This window comes from Mastomys coucha, unplaced genomic scaffold, assembly GCF_008632895.1.
Source record: "Mastomys coucha isolate ucsf_1 unplaced genomic scaffold, UCSF_Mcou_1 pScaffold22, whole genome shotgun sequence".
NCBI lineage: Eukaryota > Metazoa > Chordata > Mammalia > Rodentia > Muridae > Mastomys > Mastomys coucha.
The window spans coordinates 34560512-34576182 of record NW_022196905.1 but is presented as its reverse complement, the minus strand read 5'-3'; positions in this window follow the sequence as shown (position 1 = coordinate 34576182).

Here is a 15671-nt window from a genome sequence, read left to right as displayed (position 1 = left end):
ACTTTTAAAACTCCACTTGACATAAGAACAAATGAGAAAAGATAAGGCTAAAAATCCAGTTCAATTCTGATGATTTAGCATCAAGAGTTGTTCTAGTTAGGATTCTGTTTCTGAGAAGAACACCGTGAGAGAAAGAAACTTGGGGAGAAAAGCGTTTGCTACATTTTACAACTCTCCAGTCACACTTAAACACTGAGGAAGCTTATGGCAGTAGCTGAAGCAGAGGCCATTGGGGGAAGTACTGCTTACTAGCTTCTCCTCATTGCTTGTCCATCTTTCCTTTATATACAATGCAGGACCACAAGTCCAGGGGAGAACAGCCAAGGATGGGCAGAGTGTTCCATAACCAGCATAAATCAAACAACCTCATAGACATGTGCACAGACTGATTTGATGGAGGTTCTCCAAATAGGTTGTAAATTCACAGGTGGCTCTAATTTATGTCCAAATTTCAAGATGTAACCAGTACAGTAGACATTCTGACTGAGTATAGTTAGTCTTTTGACCTAAGCAATGAGGCAGCTTCTTTTTCCTATCCAATAATAAGTCAAAATTTAATGGAGTATTAGTACTTTGCAAAATGACAGATGAAAATTTTGGTAGAAAGTAACAAGTATTTGAAGTCTGGCATCCTTGTGATCCAGTATTGAAAGTTTAATCCATAAAAAAGTTAACGTTCAAATTCAGAACACTGGGCAAAATGTAGCATGTGATTCATAAGGGTGAGCAGGTTTAAAATACTCTGTGAGTGACAATGCTAAAATTCCAGTGTCCAGAGACTACCATACATCACATAACAGTTCATTGAAAATGAAGTTTTGAACCCATCTTTCATGATTGGATGATCAAGAGAAAGATCTCAGAATGCCAATCTTATCTATGCATTGGACAAGTATATATACACAAATATATTCACAGGATATATTTAATACTTTTGAAATTGTTTGATTTGCTGTCAAAATATCTTAGGTTTTGGCTACATTTGAATTCCCTCTAAGACATTTCTCTAACTTTAAATCATAAATGGATATACTTGAGCTAAAATATTTTGATATAAAGAATACTGAGATTTAGCTAATTAAGTAAAGGCATTACAAAGGGTTAAATGTTTTGCCAAAAAATTAAGACACTTTAAGATGAAAAATAGAGTATTTTGGGGATGAGGAAATATATGTATGTTGTTCACAATTGCAAAATTGGCTTAGATTATACATAGGTCATATTATATTTCAGTTTAATGGCTTTAAAATATTAGAGAGCTATTTTACTGAATTATTGAACACATTTAATTGCAGGTTGTGTACTGTGAACTATTGATCCAATAATTATTCATGTGGACTATTAAAATGGAATGATTCATTTTTTATTTTACCATTTCAGGCAATCCTTATGTATTATTTAAAATTTGGGAGCTAGGAATAAAAGACTTTTAGTACAATACAATATTTCTAAAGTAGGGCAGGTCTTTGTGGGAGTCCAAGGTAACATTATACAGTATAATCAAAAATTAAGTAACTTTAAATTTCAATAGGTGAAAAAGGATACCCTTTCTCTTCAGCTGCATATTTTAATTGCAGAACTATCTGCACTGACTTATGAACCTTTCCAACATAGCTGAAATATTTAAGTATGATATATAAAATATTTTAAGTGCTCTACAGATCTTTCAAAAAAGAATTAAAGGGACATTTTTTCTTTAATTTTTTTTCTGTTCTTAAAAAAAATCTATTCCTTAACTCAGTTATTTTTCCTTTTATATTAAGTACCAAGGAATTGGGTCAGTGGACAGTTTCAGTGAGGGTGTTTTGAGCTCTTTATTTAACTAGCTTTTTGAAAGAAGAGCTCATCAAATTATTGGTAGATCCTTTGTGTTACATTCATGCACTTAGCATTGGTTGGCATTTTGACATTTAGACTTTAGTGCTCCTTAAAACGTCTAACCACCCTACAATTATTGAGTAGCTACTAAAAAGCACATTAATCAGAGCAATCACACACACACACACACACACACACACACACACACACACACCCCACATATGTGAAAACAATCTAGTCATTAACACAGCAGATTAGAGATGTGAAAGACAAAGCTGATCTATGAACTTCCAAGGATACAAACCCAGAAAGGAACAAAGCTCAGACTGCAAAGCGAACTGTGATGCTCATTGAGAACTGGTATGTCTATCTTTTACATTGTCTTAATTTAAACATTGCACAACTGCTTTCTTTTAGTAGATTTAAGTGGCTCAAATGTCATTGGATAGCAAAGGGACCTACTCTGAAAAGGAGAGAGCTTATAAGCATGTAACCATGTGTAAAAACCTACTCTTATGGAAGGCCAGTGGCTAGATGTTGGATATACAGCAAAGAAAGACACTACTTAACAAAAAGAGGGCCTTGATACATTAACCTGGGATGAAATTAACCCATTTGCACCAGATTTACCTTATTATTATAATCATTGTTATAGATGTTTGTTAGAAAATTCTTTGAAAAGATACTGGGTTAGAAGGCAAAAAACTAGTATTAAGTTCAAATAACAGACTTCCAGGATTTTAGCGTGAGTTCTAAACATATTTTATTGTATATATTGATCCCTTGGAGATTCTGATAAGATGAAAATTATGATTCATCAGGTCTGTGAAACAAAATTATAGGTCTCTTGTAAGTTTCATGTGATCTGATTTTGATGTTTGGTTGAATACATGCCCAGTCATAGCAGAAAAAAACTTGTTCTTAAAGTATCAACCCTGAATCAAGAAAATCAGCATCACCTAAGAACTGATTCCTATTGCACACTAGCTTCTCTGATCCCATATAAATTAAATATAAAACTATGTAGATTATTTCTTTAGGTGCTTCTCAGCCATTCGCTATTCTTCAGAGGAGTATTCTTTTTTCAGTTCTATACCCCATTTTTATTTTATTTTATTTTATTTTATTTTTATTTTTATTTTTTATTTTTGGTTTTTCAAGACAGAGTTTCTCTGTATAGCTCTGGCTGTCCTGGAACTCACTCTGTAGACCAGGCTAGCCTCAAACTCAGAAATCTACCTGCCTCTGCCTCCCAAGTGCTGGGATTAAAGGCGTGCGCCACCACCGTCCAGCTTTTTAATAGAGTTATTTGGTTCTCTGAAGTCTAACATCTTGAGTTCTTTGTATATATTGGATATTATCTCTCTATCAGATATTGGATTGGTAAAGATCTTTTCACAATTTGTTGGCTGCCGTTTTATCCTATCGATAGTGTCTTTTGCCGTACAGAAGTTTTGCAATTTTATGAGGTCACATTTGTCAATTCTTGATCTTAGAGCATAAGCTACTGGCATTCTGTCCAAGAAATTTTCCCTTGTGCCCATGTGCTTGAGGCTCTTCTCTATTTTCTTTCCATTAGTTTCAGTGTATCTGGTTTTATGTGGAAGTCTTTGATCCGCTTGGATTTGAGCGACATCAGGGAATTGCAAATCAAAACAACCCTGAGATTCCACCTCACACCAGTCAGAATGGCTAGGATAAAAAGAATCAGGTGACAGCAGATGCTAGAGAGGTTGTGGAGAAAAAGGAACACTCCTTCATTGCTGGTGGGACTGCAAGCTGGTATAACCACTCTGGAAGTCAATTTGGTGGTTCCTCTGGAAATTGGACATAATACTACCAGAGGACCCAGCTATACAACTCCTGGGCATATACCCAGAAGATGCTCCAACATGTAATAAGGACACATGCTCCACTATGTTCATAGCTGCCTTATTTATAATAGCCAGAAACTTGAAACAACCCAGATGTCCCTCAACAGAGGAATGGATACAGAAAATGTGATACATCTATGAAATGGAGTACTACTCAGCTATTAAAAACAATGAATTTATGAAATTATTAGGGAAAAGGATGGATCTGGAGAATATCATTCTGAGTGAGGTAACCCAATCACAAAGGAACACACATGGTATACACTCTCTGATAAGTGGATATTAGCCCAGAAGATCAGAATACACAAAGTACAATCCACAAACAACAAAAAACTCAAGAACAAGGAAGACCTAAGTGTGGATACTTCATTTCTTCTTAAAAGGGGGAACAAAATGCTCATGAAAGGAGTTGCAGAGACAACCTATGGAGCAGAGACTGAAGGAAGGACAGCCTAGAGACTGTTCCACCTGGAAAATTTTCCCATATTCAATCATCAAATCCAGACATTATTGTGGATGCCAGCAAGTGCTGGATGACAGGAGCCTGATATAGCTGTCTCCTGAGTAGATTTGACAGTACCTGACTAATACAGAAGTAGAGACTCACAGCCATCCATTCAACTGAGTACAGGGTCCCCAATGAAGGAGCTAGAGAAAGGATCCAAGGAGCTGAATGGTTTACAGCCCCTTAGGATGAACAAAATGAACTAACTAGTACCCTCAGAGCTCCCAGGGACTAAACCACCAACCAAAGAGTACACACGATGGGACTAATTGCTCCAGCAGCATATGTAGCAGAGGATGGCCAAGTCCATCATCAATGGGAGGAGAGGCCCTTGGCCCTGTGAAGGTTCTACGAAACAGTGTAGGGGAATGCCAGGGCCAGTAGGCAGGAGAGGGTGGGGTGGTGAGCAGGGAGAGGGGGTACTGAACAGAGTTTTTGTTTTTGTTTTTTTTTTTTTTTTATTTTTTATTTTTCTTTTACTTGCTTTCTTTTTTTTTTCAGAGGGGAAATTGGGAAAGGAGATATCATAAGACATGTAAATAAAAAATATCTAATAAAGAAAAATATGTAGATTAGGCTGTAGAATATTTATAATGTTTCTAACTTAATTTCAAAGGAAGCAAGTGACCTGGATTAGGGAAAATTGAGAAGAAAAGAAAATGTTTTCAAGTGGTTAAGAACTTACAGAGATTCTGTTTATGCTAAGAAGGTCCAAGATTATATTACTTTTCTTTCAAATGCTTGTATTTTCCTTAAATTTGAAAGCTATTTTTTTCTGTTGATACTATGATGTTTCAATTAAAATCTAATATCTTCTATAATACAAACAAGTCATTTGAATACCTAAATTAAGTAGCAATTTTGCTTAAATAAAAACTCATTCCATGAAATACCATGTTGTAATGTCTAAGAATTTACTGGGAAAGCACTGTGTATTAATACACAGTAAGAATGAATGGAAAGGTGTTTTCTTAGTGTTCCCAACCTTTTTTATAAAACTCCCATGAAAAATCTGGTGTTCTGTAAGAGGGGTAAACACTGTTGCTACTTTATGTAATGCTGGGTGTCAGCTTACAAAATGAACATTAATTAAAATATTATCAGTTTAAGACACACTGAGGCAACCCATGTGGGAACACAGCAATCAGTGGAAAGCCTAATAGAACTTGCAATACTGAAAAAGAAAATCAGGCAAAAGGATAAAAATTAAAATGTCAAAGAAAGTTCTCTCTGCACATGGATATATGTTGACCTAAGATTACATTAGTACCGTATGTTCTTCTGTGATTCATTTGTTTTTATGGGGAAAACTAATCTACTTTTACTACATTTTTAAAAGTTATCATCCTTATATTTCTGTTATATATGGAAGAGAAAGTTCACACAAGAGAGACAGGTATAAGGAATAAAAATACCTCCAACCCAGGGTCATTTACAAAATGGGAAGCAACTCTTATGGTACCTCTCTTCACTCATGATTTAGACACTGAAAACTGGGGAGGGAGGCAGACACATTTTCTGTAATTGTGTAGCCACAGCTCCAGTACTCATGATCCTGCAAACAAACGCCATGGACTCTAAAGGGATGCCCATGCACGTGTGTGTGTGTGTGTGTGTGTGTGTGTGTGTGTGTGTGTGCACATGCAAGCACACAGTGGAATTAGAAAGGGAATTGACTTCAGAGAGCATGGGAATTAATAGGAGTAAGAAGTGGAGAGTAGAGGAGGTTAACAAAGATAAGTGTGACCAAAATATATTTATTATATGAACATAAGAAAATGCCATATATATATTTATATATATATATATACATATGTATATATATGTATGTGTGTATATATATATATATGTATATATATATATATCATGTTGAAATAATTAAATGGTGATCTCTGCAGTGAATAAGTGAATAAGGTAGAAGGAGATCGAGGGAAAGAGCCAGAATTGGTGGGTCAAACTTGGAAAGTTAGATAAGCCTTGACAGGAGTGGGGAATTCCTTCTGGAACAAAAAGAAACACAAATTTCATGTTGTGAGCAGAAGACCTTTATGAAAACAAATGTTTCCAGAACCATAGACAGCAACTCTGTCTTTTGTCACTACTTGTACACTATCTTCTGACTTATCAACTCTCTTTTGTGTTGAATTTTGTTTTTTATGTCCAGAAAGTCTCTCACATTTCACATTACTCAGAATATATACTGTACTATAAATTTTAGATTTATTTCTGCTGAATATTGACTAGGATATAAAAATAATAGTCTGAACAGTATCTCAGAGTTGAATAGGGTCATCTAAATAGAAGACTCTGATTCATTAAGAGATCAGATGTAAAAGCTAAGGACCTAACAACAGCAGAGCACCCTGAACACTTGGTAATCAGAACTTGAAAAGATTATTGATATGATAGCATACTTAAATGACCCCAAAAATTTTATCAGAGAACTCCTATACCTGATAAACAACTTATGTTTGAAATGTAAATAAAGAAAATATCCAATTAAAAAGAAGTTAAAAAAAAGAAAAAAATTCCCAACAATAACCCCAGAGATTTGTTTAATATATCACTCCTATAACGAACTTGGGCTCTCCTAAGTCAAGGGTTGATGATATATTGATGATGATGAGTGAGATTCTATTATAATCAGAAAGAACAACAAAGTTAGGGACACACAAGTATAATGAAATTTATTTTTTGCCTTGTTTAGACAGTAATGAAATTTATTAAATTGTACAATTACAGTACTTTTAAAAACAGTATTGTTATTATTTGTTGTTGTTCATGAAGTTCCAATCCAAATGACTTGGATGTGGTCTAAGAAGCCGAGTGTCACATAGTCATTTTGTTTACTATTAGTTATTAGTTATTTTTACTTTGACTGATTTTTGTCTCATAAAATTATCTTGGAAATACCAAATTTTAATACTTAGTTCAAAGGAGTTTACCAAGAGGTTGAAAGGAGCAATATTCTTAAATTACAGCAGCATGCCTTAAGCATTCACAAATTCTTATGGACATGTAGAAGAGGATAAACTTATCTCTAGTTATACCCAGGATTCCTTTTTTAATGTTTTTTATAATCTTGGGTATTAAATAATCTCTAGTGATAGCCAACCAAAAATTATTGGCAATTCCATAAAAAATAAAGCAATGCATAATAAAACAACTAATATTCCCTATCAGTGTAACCTCTGATTTGACTTATTTGAATAGATTTTCTAGCCAGATTCAACTGTCAATTTGATTTAACTTAAAACTAACGTGAAGAGAGGAATCTCAACTAAGGAATAGAGTAGAGCAGCAGATTGGTGTGTGTATATTACTATAATGTATTATCATGGCTAAAAATTGAAGTGGAGTTTTCATCCATTGCAAATGATATCAATCATAAGAAGCTCGGGCTGGCATGTATAACAATCTAGTAAAATACATGTCTGTGAGCAAACCAGAGAACAATGAGTTTTTTATTGTCTACTCACAAGTTCTTGTCTTGAGTTCTTGCTCTGAATTCTCTCTATAACAGTCTATAAAATGAAACAAACCCTTTATCCCTCTAATTTTATTTTGGTTACAGAATTTTGTTAGTGCAAAAAGAATTGAACTAGAACAGAAATTGGTGCCAGGAGTGTTTTTTTTTTTTTTTTTTTTTTTTTTTTTTTTTTTTTTTTTTTTTTTTTTAATGAACCTGACCATATTGGTTTTTTATGTCTTTGGATAGTGTAATTGGAATTTTAGAAGTTGGGCTACATAAAAACATTTATTGTTCAGTGCTTGATGGATTATCTAGTGGAATCTTAAAACCCTGTATTTGAGACAAATGGATATTTGCAAGCTAAACTAATTTGAAAGGTCAAGTTAACAATAGCACTCACATTGTGATGTCACGTGAGCTTAACACTACATGACTATATTAGGCTTTATATATTCCTAGGACAGTTTGGAAGAATGTTCTTGAAAATACTATTATAAGCTATCTTGCCTGTGTAGATTAAAGTGATTTTACTCTTTAAATAAAAAGCATGTTGCGAGAAATGCAGATAAAGTATACTTTGTGAGGACTGAGAAAGAAACAAGGCATGATGGCAGTCAAATTTCTGTCATCTTTTGTATTAAGCTCTGTAGACAGTACCATTCCCAGGCAGAAAATCTCTGGATCTATGAGAAAGTTAGCAGAACAAAAGGTGAGTATAGACAAAGAGAAAGTGAGAGAGTAAGTCAGCAAGCAATATTCTTTCATACTATCTGCTTCAAACTCATGCTTTGTTTTCTTGTCCTAATACTCATTAGTATTGGATTGTGGCAGAAAAGTATAAGAAAAATAAACTCTTTCCTCCCCTAAGTTGCTGTAGCCCAGGAAAAGAAAGCAAACTGGGACAGTGAAATGGTTTTCTTACATCCAGGAATCACAGAGAAAATGTTAATTTATAAGGCATTATGAGAGATCCATATGCAAAATCCCAAATTTCTAAACCCAAGCATACTGACAAAACCATGTTTCCTAGATGTTTCCTAGATTATTTCCTCAGAAGCATCTACACTTATTTTCATGAAGGATGATGCACAAGCATGTATGTATTTATACACAAGTAATGATATATATACATAAATGTATATACATATATATATCATTAGTACCATTATGAGTTTTTAATATAGAGTATAAAATTACATTGATAATGATGACAATGATGATGAAAGAGTATATAGCTTCACATTCTTGTTATTCTATTGAGCAATAGCACATTTGGAATATTTTATTAAGCCATATTATTTTGTATTACTATCCTTTTGAATTTGTATATATTTCAATGTAGTTCTATAATATGACAAATTTGGAAAGCTATATGAAGTCAAGCTATATTAAGGCAAAGTAGTAGAAAATTAATAGATTACAAAGAAGATAACATTAGTGTAGTTGCCATTACCATTGAATTATACTGTTATGTATATCACGGGCTTGTTGGTAGAGGCCATTAATAGAAATTAATATTTAAGATAATTTTCTGTCTTCAGAGACTTACCATTATTAAAATATATTTGTTGAGTCAGACATGGTGACTCATTTCTCTAATTACAGATATTGTAAAACCACATTAGAAAAATTCATGCTAGCTTAGACTGTGAGATTAGTTCCAGGCCAACTTGGGCTACACTGTAAGACCCAGTATCAATTCAAAAATGATAATGTTATTAAAACTGTGATTTTCCCACCAGTTACTCTGGGTATCATGTTTATTTCCTCAGGATTCTGCTTGAGCTTTTCAATTAGTCTTGTGCATGCCATACCATTAAAAGAAACTTCTTGAATGAACCTGAAAATAAAGAAATAAACCATGACTTCTGAGACGGCTAAAAATTCACAGTCAGTACTTTGAAGTGACTACTATAGGATTCAAGACTCTGAGGGAGAAAGAGAGCTGACACTTATCAGGAGTATTAACAAGTTCTTGTTTATACGACACTTTGATAGTAGAGACCTGGACTTTCAGATCTCTGACTTCTCCATCATATCTGTACCTCTGATTTCCACAGCCTTGGGTAAGGCACACCATTTCTTTCAGGTAGTTTGTGTTTGTAAATTGATTTTCTCATTAATGTTCTAGTCCACAGGGAAAGTTAATTAATTAATGTACATAAGGTGCTTCAATTAAGGTAATTGACATTACTTGCAGATAGTCTCATCAGTGGCTCTTTGGGAATAATCCAAAATCACTTCTATTTTCTTAAGGGACTTCTGATACTCTCCTGGAAGTTCTTTTTTGTTTTGTTTTTGTTTTTTTTGAAACAGGGTTTCTCTGAATAGCCCTGGCTGTCCTGGAACTTACTCTGTAGACCAGGCTGGCCTCAAACTCAGAAATCTGCCTGCCTCTGCCTCCCAAGTGCTGGAATTAAAGGCATGTGCCACCACTGCCTGGCCAGAAGCCATTTCTAAGACCATTAAAATTTGATGCTAGGTATTGAGTGTACATTGCATTTGAAATTCCACTACTTACATAAGCCCTGTTCTCCATTTCATGATATATAAAACATATGTTTGTTACTAATGGGAGAAGTAACCTTAAATCACTCAATTTTAGTCAACTACATTTTCATCTCTAGCAGATGGGAACAGGGCAGTAATTGGGACTCCATGTCTTTATAGCTCTTACCCTATTTCAGTGTGATTGTTTTCCCCTTTAGCTGTTTTCTAAGTGTTCTGAACTTCAGATCTTTCCTCTATAACAAAGCAATGGATGGTTGGATGGTAATACTATTTGTACAACACCATTGATTGTATTCTGAGGCTAGTTCCAGGATGGAGTTTTGATAAAACCTGAAAAATCTGGTCTTGAGATGCATATGATGGCTATGACAGTGTTGTGACTCTTTGAGCTAAGTTTAGGAAAAGAAGAAACTAGTTTGAGAAACTGATGGGAATAAGAGGTGAACAGGACCGATTCATCTGATTATGAGACTAAAGGGTCAGAAATGTTTAACTAAACCAGACCTGGGATTAAACAGACAAGCTGCCTCTGGCCTTGAACACAGTCCAAACTCTGTGCTTGTTTTACCTTCAAAGATGGGAAGAAGTTAGAAAGTATTGCAGTTATTTCTCTAACTATAAAGCAAGTATATTGTCTGCCATGAGAAGACACTAAAGAAGGACATAACTGATATTCTTAGTCACTTAAGAATAGGTTCACTGATTCACTCTGGTTACATGACCAGTTTTATAAATTCATTATTATGTCATGAGGTTGATTCACTATTAATTTCTTCTTTGAAGTTGAGATGATTTCAGTTCTGCTCTCAGCAATCTTATGCACACTTATACTCAGGTGTAACTAACTCAGACCATAGGGTTAAAGAGGAAGCCCTTAACTCTTTTCTTTTTCTTTTTTAAAAATTTATTTACATTTCAAGTGTTATTCCCTTACCCGGATTCCACCCCCTCCAGGAAACCCCCTATCCAATCGCGTTTCCCTCCTGCCCCCCGTTTCTATGAGGGTGATCCCCTACACTGGGGCATCGAACCTACATAGGACCAAGGACCTCTCCTCCCATTGATGCCTGACAAGGCCATCCTCTGCCCTCAGTTCTTTAGACTCCTGGATGTCTCTTCCCCAGGAGAAAATCCATATCTGAGTGAAGAGGTCTTATTTTGTAGATACCTTTAATCTAGAATGGACTTTGTAGTTTAGTACATGGACATTCTTTGAGAAAAGTTTGCCTATTATCAGAATCTGATTCTTATTTTACCTGGGAGTGTTATAAATTGTTTCTTAGACAACATGCACTCGGCACTGAAACTCAGTAAGACTGAGTTTTACTAAAACTCAGTAAGACTATGAGAAAATACAAATAGCTCCTACCACCATGGAGCACAGAAATGAGATTTGGCTACATTCTTGAAAGGCGGTCACAAATCTCTATTCTCCCAAACCATGCAGCAGTGGGCAGAAAATCATAACAATACTCCTCAATTAATATACACATTTGATTTATAAGAAGTGATATTTTTATACATTCCAGGGGATAATATGGTGATTGTAATTATTATTTGTAAGATTATTAAAATTTTAAAAATTCAGAAACATATAGTTCAATCAATAACTAAACTATGATAGACCTCAGATTTTCAAATTTAATTTTTGTATTTTTTAACTAGTCATTCATTGATCTCCATTTCCTCCATTCTAAATTCACTTTTATTACCTAAAGATGTTTAGCTGAAAAGAATGCTGTGAGTAGCCTGAAAGGGATTTTGTTTTCTGTATAAAAGGTTCTTAAAGAATAAGCAATATGATTTTTATTACATTTAAATGTGTATGCATACTTGTCCAAATGTAGACCTGTAGATACACAGTTTTATTAAAACAAGCAGGTAGAGGTCTCCTTTAGCATGTGGGTCCTCTGAATTGATCTTGGGTATCCAAAGTTAATATTAGGGATCTTTTACCTCTGAATAATCTTACCTTCCCAGAAAAAATAGTTAAGAAAAACAATCTGAACTTTGATATTGGTAAATAATACACACTGCTTTATGATATAAATATATTATGTTCATTTTTTTAATTTTTCTTATTGTGAAACATCTAACCAGCTTCTGTCTATATAATTGCTAAATATCCATGCATCAATAACAATGATCTCTTGACAATAGTGATATTGCTACTTGATTATAAAGAAGCAAGATGCTGGGTTCATGCAACATTTATACCACATTGATGTCTCATACAAGCATCGTTTTTTTCACAGTTTTGATCCTTGGAATCAGCCCATTTAGACATTAAAATCCTTACATATTACTCTGATGAGAAAAGCAAAGCCAATTTAAGCTAATAGTTTTCCTAATATACTAGTAGATTTATCAAGTTCAGACCAGAATGATAGTATGTAATTCAATGTAAGGAAATCCTCCATAAATATTCTTGAAGATCATGGTGGATTTGAGAAAGTACATTCTTAATAAAGACATTGAAATATGTCTCATAATTATTAAACCTTTCAATTTTTTATTATCAATCTTTTTATCAACACAAAGGATCTTATAAGCACTTGAGTCAGGTGAGTGTTCTTATGGGTAATGAGTAAACCTGTTGTGGACATAGAATTTATTAGTTATATCAAATCACACACTCAGCTGAGAAACCTAACTAGACATGGCACCTATTCTTTAACCCTATTTGTGCTATGATGCTATTTGCCTTCTGTGTTAACTCTAAAATGTTCTCCTTCATTCTTGACACTGATTATAACAATGGCTCACTATGTTCATTCTCTCCTGTTTGACGGGCATGTGTTTCTTCCAGTGCTTCTTTGCTGTTTCAATTTTTCTTCTCATCTAGTTTTTTTTAACTCCCTTAAAAGTTCTAACCCTAAGATTCCAGTTAAACTGTTATTGAAGAATTGGATTTTATATTACAAATATTTCAGCATTATAAATAAGTTCATTTTAGTATGTTAAATGATGGGTTTCATTATGACTCTTAATACATATAACACTGTACATGTACAGATTTTCTATATCCTTCTGTTATTCCCCTGTCCTTTCTGCCCATATCTCCTCTTCTCCACAAATAGTTTCCCTTAAATTAGTGGAATACTAATGATGTTGGTAACATAGTAGCAGAGACAAATAGGATAATTCAAACTTTCATTAGTCTTTCCATGCTTGGTGTGCTCATAGGCTCAGGTATTTGAATGTTTGGTCCCCAGCTGGTAGGCTGTCTAGGAAGGATTAAGAGGTGTGGCCCTGTTGGAGGTGTTGTCTTTCTGGAGAAGGTGTGGCCATGTTGGAGGAGGTTACTAGGGATGGGCTTCAAAATCCCCACTCCCAGTTAGCTCTTTTTGTGTCTAATTTGAAGACCAGACATGAGTTTTCTGTACTACTTCAGTGTCATGTCCATCTGCTTGCTGTCACCCTCAGACCATGATGAACATGGACTCTAAACCCTCTGAAACCATGAGAATCAAATGTTTAACCTAAGTATCAAAAGTGGTGGTGTCTCTTCAGAGCAATGTAAATATAAATAAGATATTTAATTTCTGAGGAAATAAAAACCAACATTATTTTATAATTAAGGCATCTCATGCTTTATAATGGAGAGATTGAAATTATCTGTTAAAAAAACATCAAATGTTGAAGACATAAATGCTTCATTCAAGACTAGAAATGCAGAAAACTTTTATGTCAGACTCCACTAACTCTTTGTGATGCTTGGTGTCACATATTCCTACCATGTTGTATAGCCTTATTTTAAATAGAAGGACAGTACAATATTCTCTATTTCTGGGGCTTAATAAACTCTTTGCCCCTTAGCATTCATAGAGCAATAACATGTTATTCAAGGAGTTGCCAGATTTTGATGTGTAGGCTGTTCAATAAAACCATGTATTTTTCCTACCACAAATTTTGAGTGATCATTTTCTTCTGCCTACAATTTTTCTAAATGTCTGATTCTATAGCATTTTTTTTCAAATAGGTGTCCTCAAGCATGGCTTTAACTGTATTTTCTGTTGTATGTGCTACATGCTACAACTTCAAGTACTTGTGACCTTTGGCATGCAGCATAAACTTCTTTATCCATTCTGCTCAGGTGAGTAAGTCAGACTTTCTCGAAGTAATATTGCTGTTTACCTTGAAGAAAGAGCACTTTGGAGATACTTTTGCTTTGTTGGCAGGTCTGTGTATCTATAATATAAAAAAAATGATGTAATGCAAGGCAATGAGAGAGTTTTTATTCATTCTCAAAGTGTCTTTAAACATGATCTATGACTTTACAACACAAGATATTCTAAAAACAAATGCTAATCCACAAACTCTTTTATTATTTATTGGATTTTTTCTTTGACTTTATTTGATCTTTGCACTTTGTTCTGCTCATTATACGAACGGAAATCCTCTGTCTTTTTCTTTGGAGTAAACATCATTAATTATTTAGAACTTTCTGATGCCAACAAGGCATATTGGGGGAAATAATTTGGTGTCCCTTTCCACTTTTTTTTGTTTTTCTGGTCATATAAGGTTGGTAGTTGGGGCAACCAGTTAACATTTAAATTGGTAAGGTTTTATCCAGACCACAATATCTTATATTATTGTGAAGTCCCAGAAACAAAAACATAAACGAAGCAGGTCACACACAAAAGCTACATAAATAGTGCTGACTTAGTTCAACAAATACATTTATGAATCAAAAAATAACAGTACTTACAACTGACATCAACCCAACAGTCTTTGAAGTCAACTTTGAAAATGCTCCACAGAATACTGTGAATTTAGCATTTTCTTTTCCTAATTATGGGTCAGAATTACAGATCATTTGTTTATTCATTTATTCACAAAATATAAATCTAGCAGAAGTGATGTGTTGACTTTAGGAATGCAGAGTATTTGTTCCTATTTGTAGGAATTCTACTGATAGTGATCAGAATAAATCTGTGAGAAAAGATCACACCTGGTTAAATGTTGTGATATTGATGTGAATGTATGCTCTTTTCCTATAAAAAGAAATGAGAGAAGACATGTCTCATTGTGAGAGGCAACAGTGTCACTAAAGTCCTTTGGGTGGAATGGTGTACATCAAAGACAAGTTTCTGATTCCTTTATGAAACATGACTCTTCTTGTGTGCTAATGCATGAACAATGAATTCTCTTCTGGATGGATTGAATGTGTACCAGTATGGTACATGGTATCAGATTGTAATTCATGCAAACAATGCCAATTAACTCATCTGTTTTATACAACTCAATTATAGCCCACATGATCAGTCTTAGGAAAATAATACAATGCATCTTGATATGTTTAAAGAAGCATCTAAAAGCAAATATATTATTGTAGGAACATGACTGAGAACTCCAGTGCTTCTACTTACTTTTGTCAGTAGTAAAGTGACAAAGTAGGATTGTCTTACTTGTACTCATTATAGCATACTTATATGGAGCAGATGAAGTAGCTGAAATGCAACATTTAAATTTTGACCTGATGCTATTA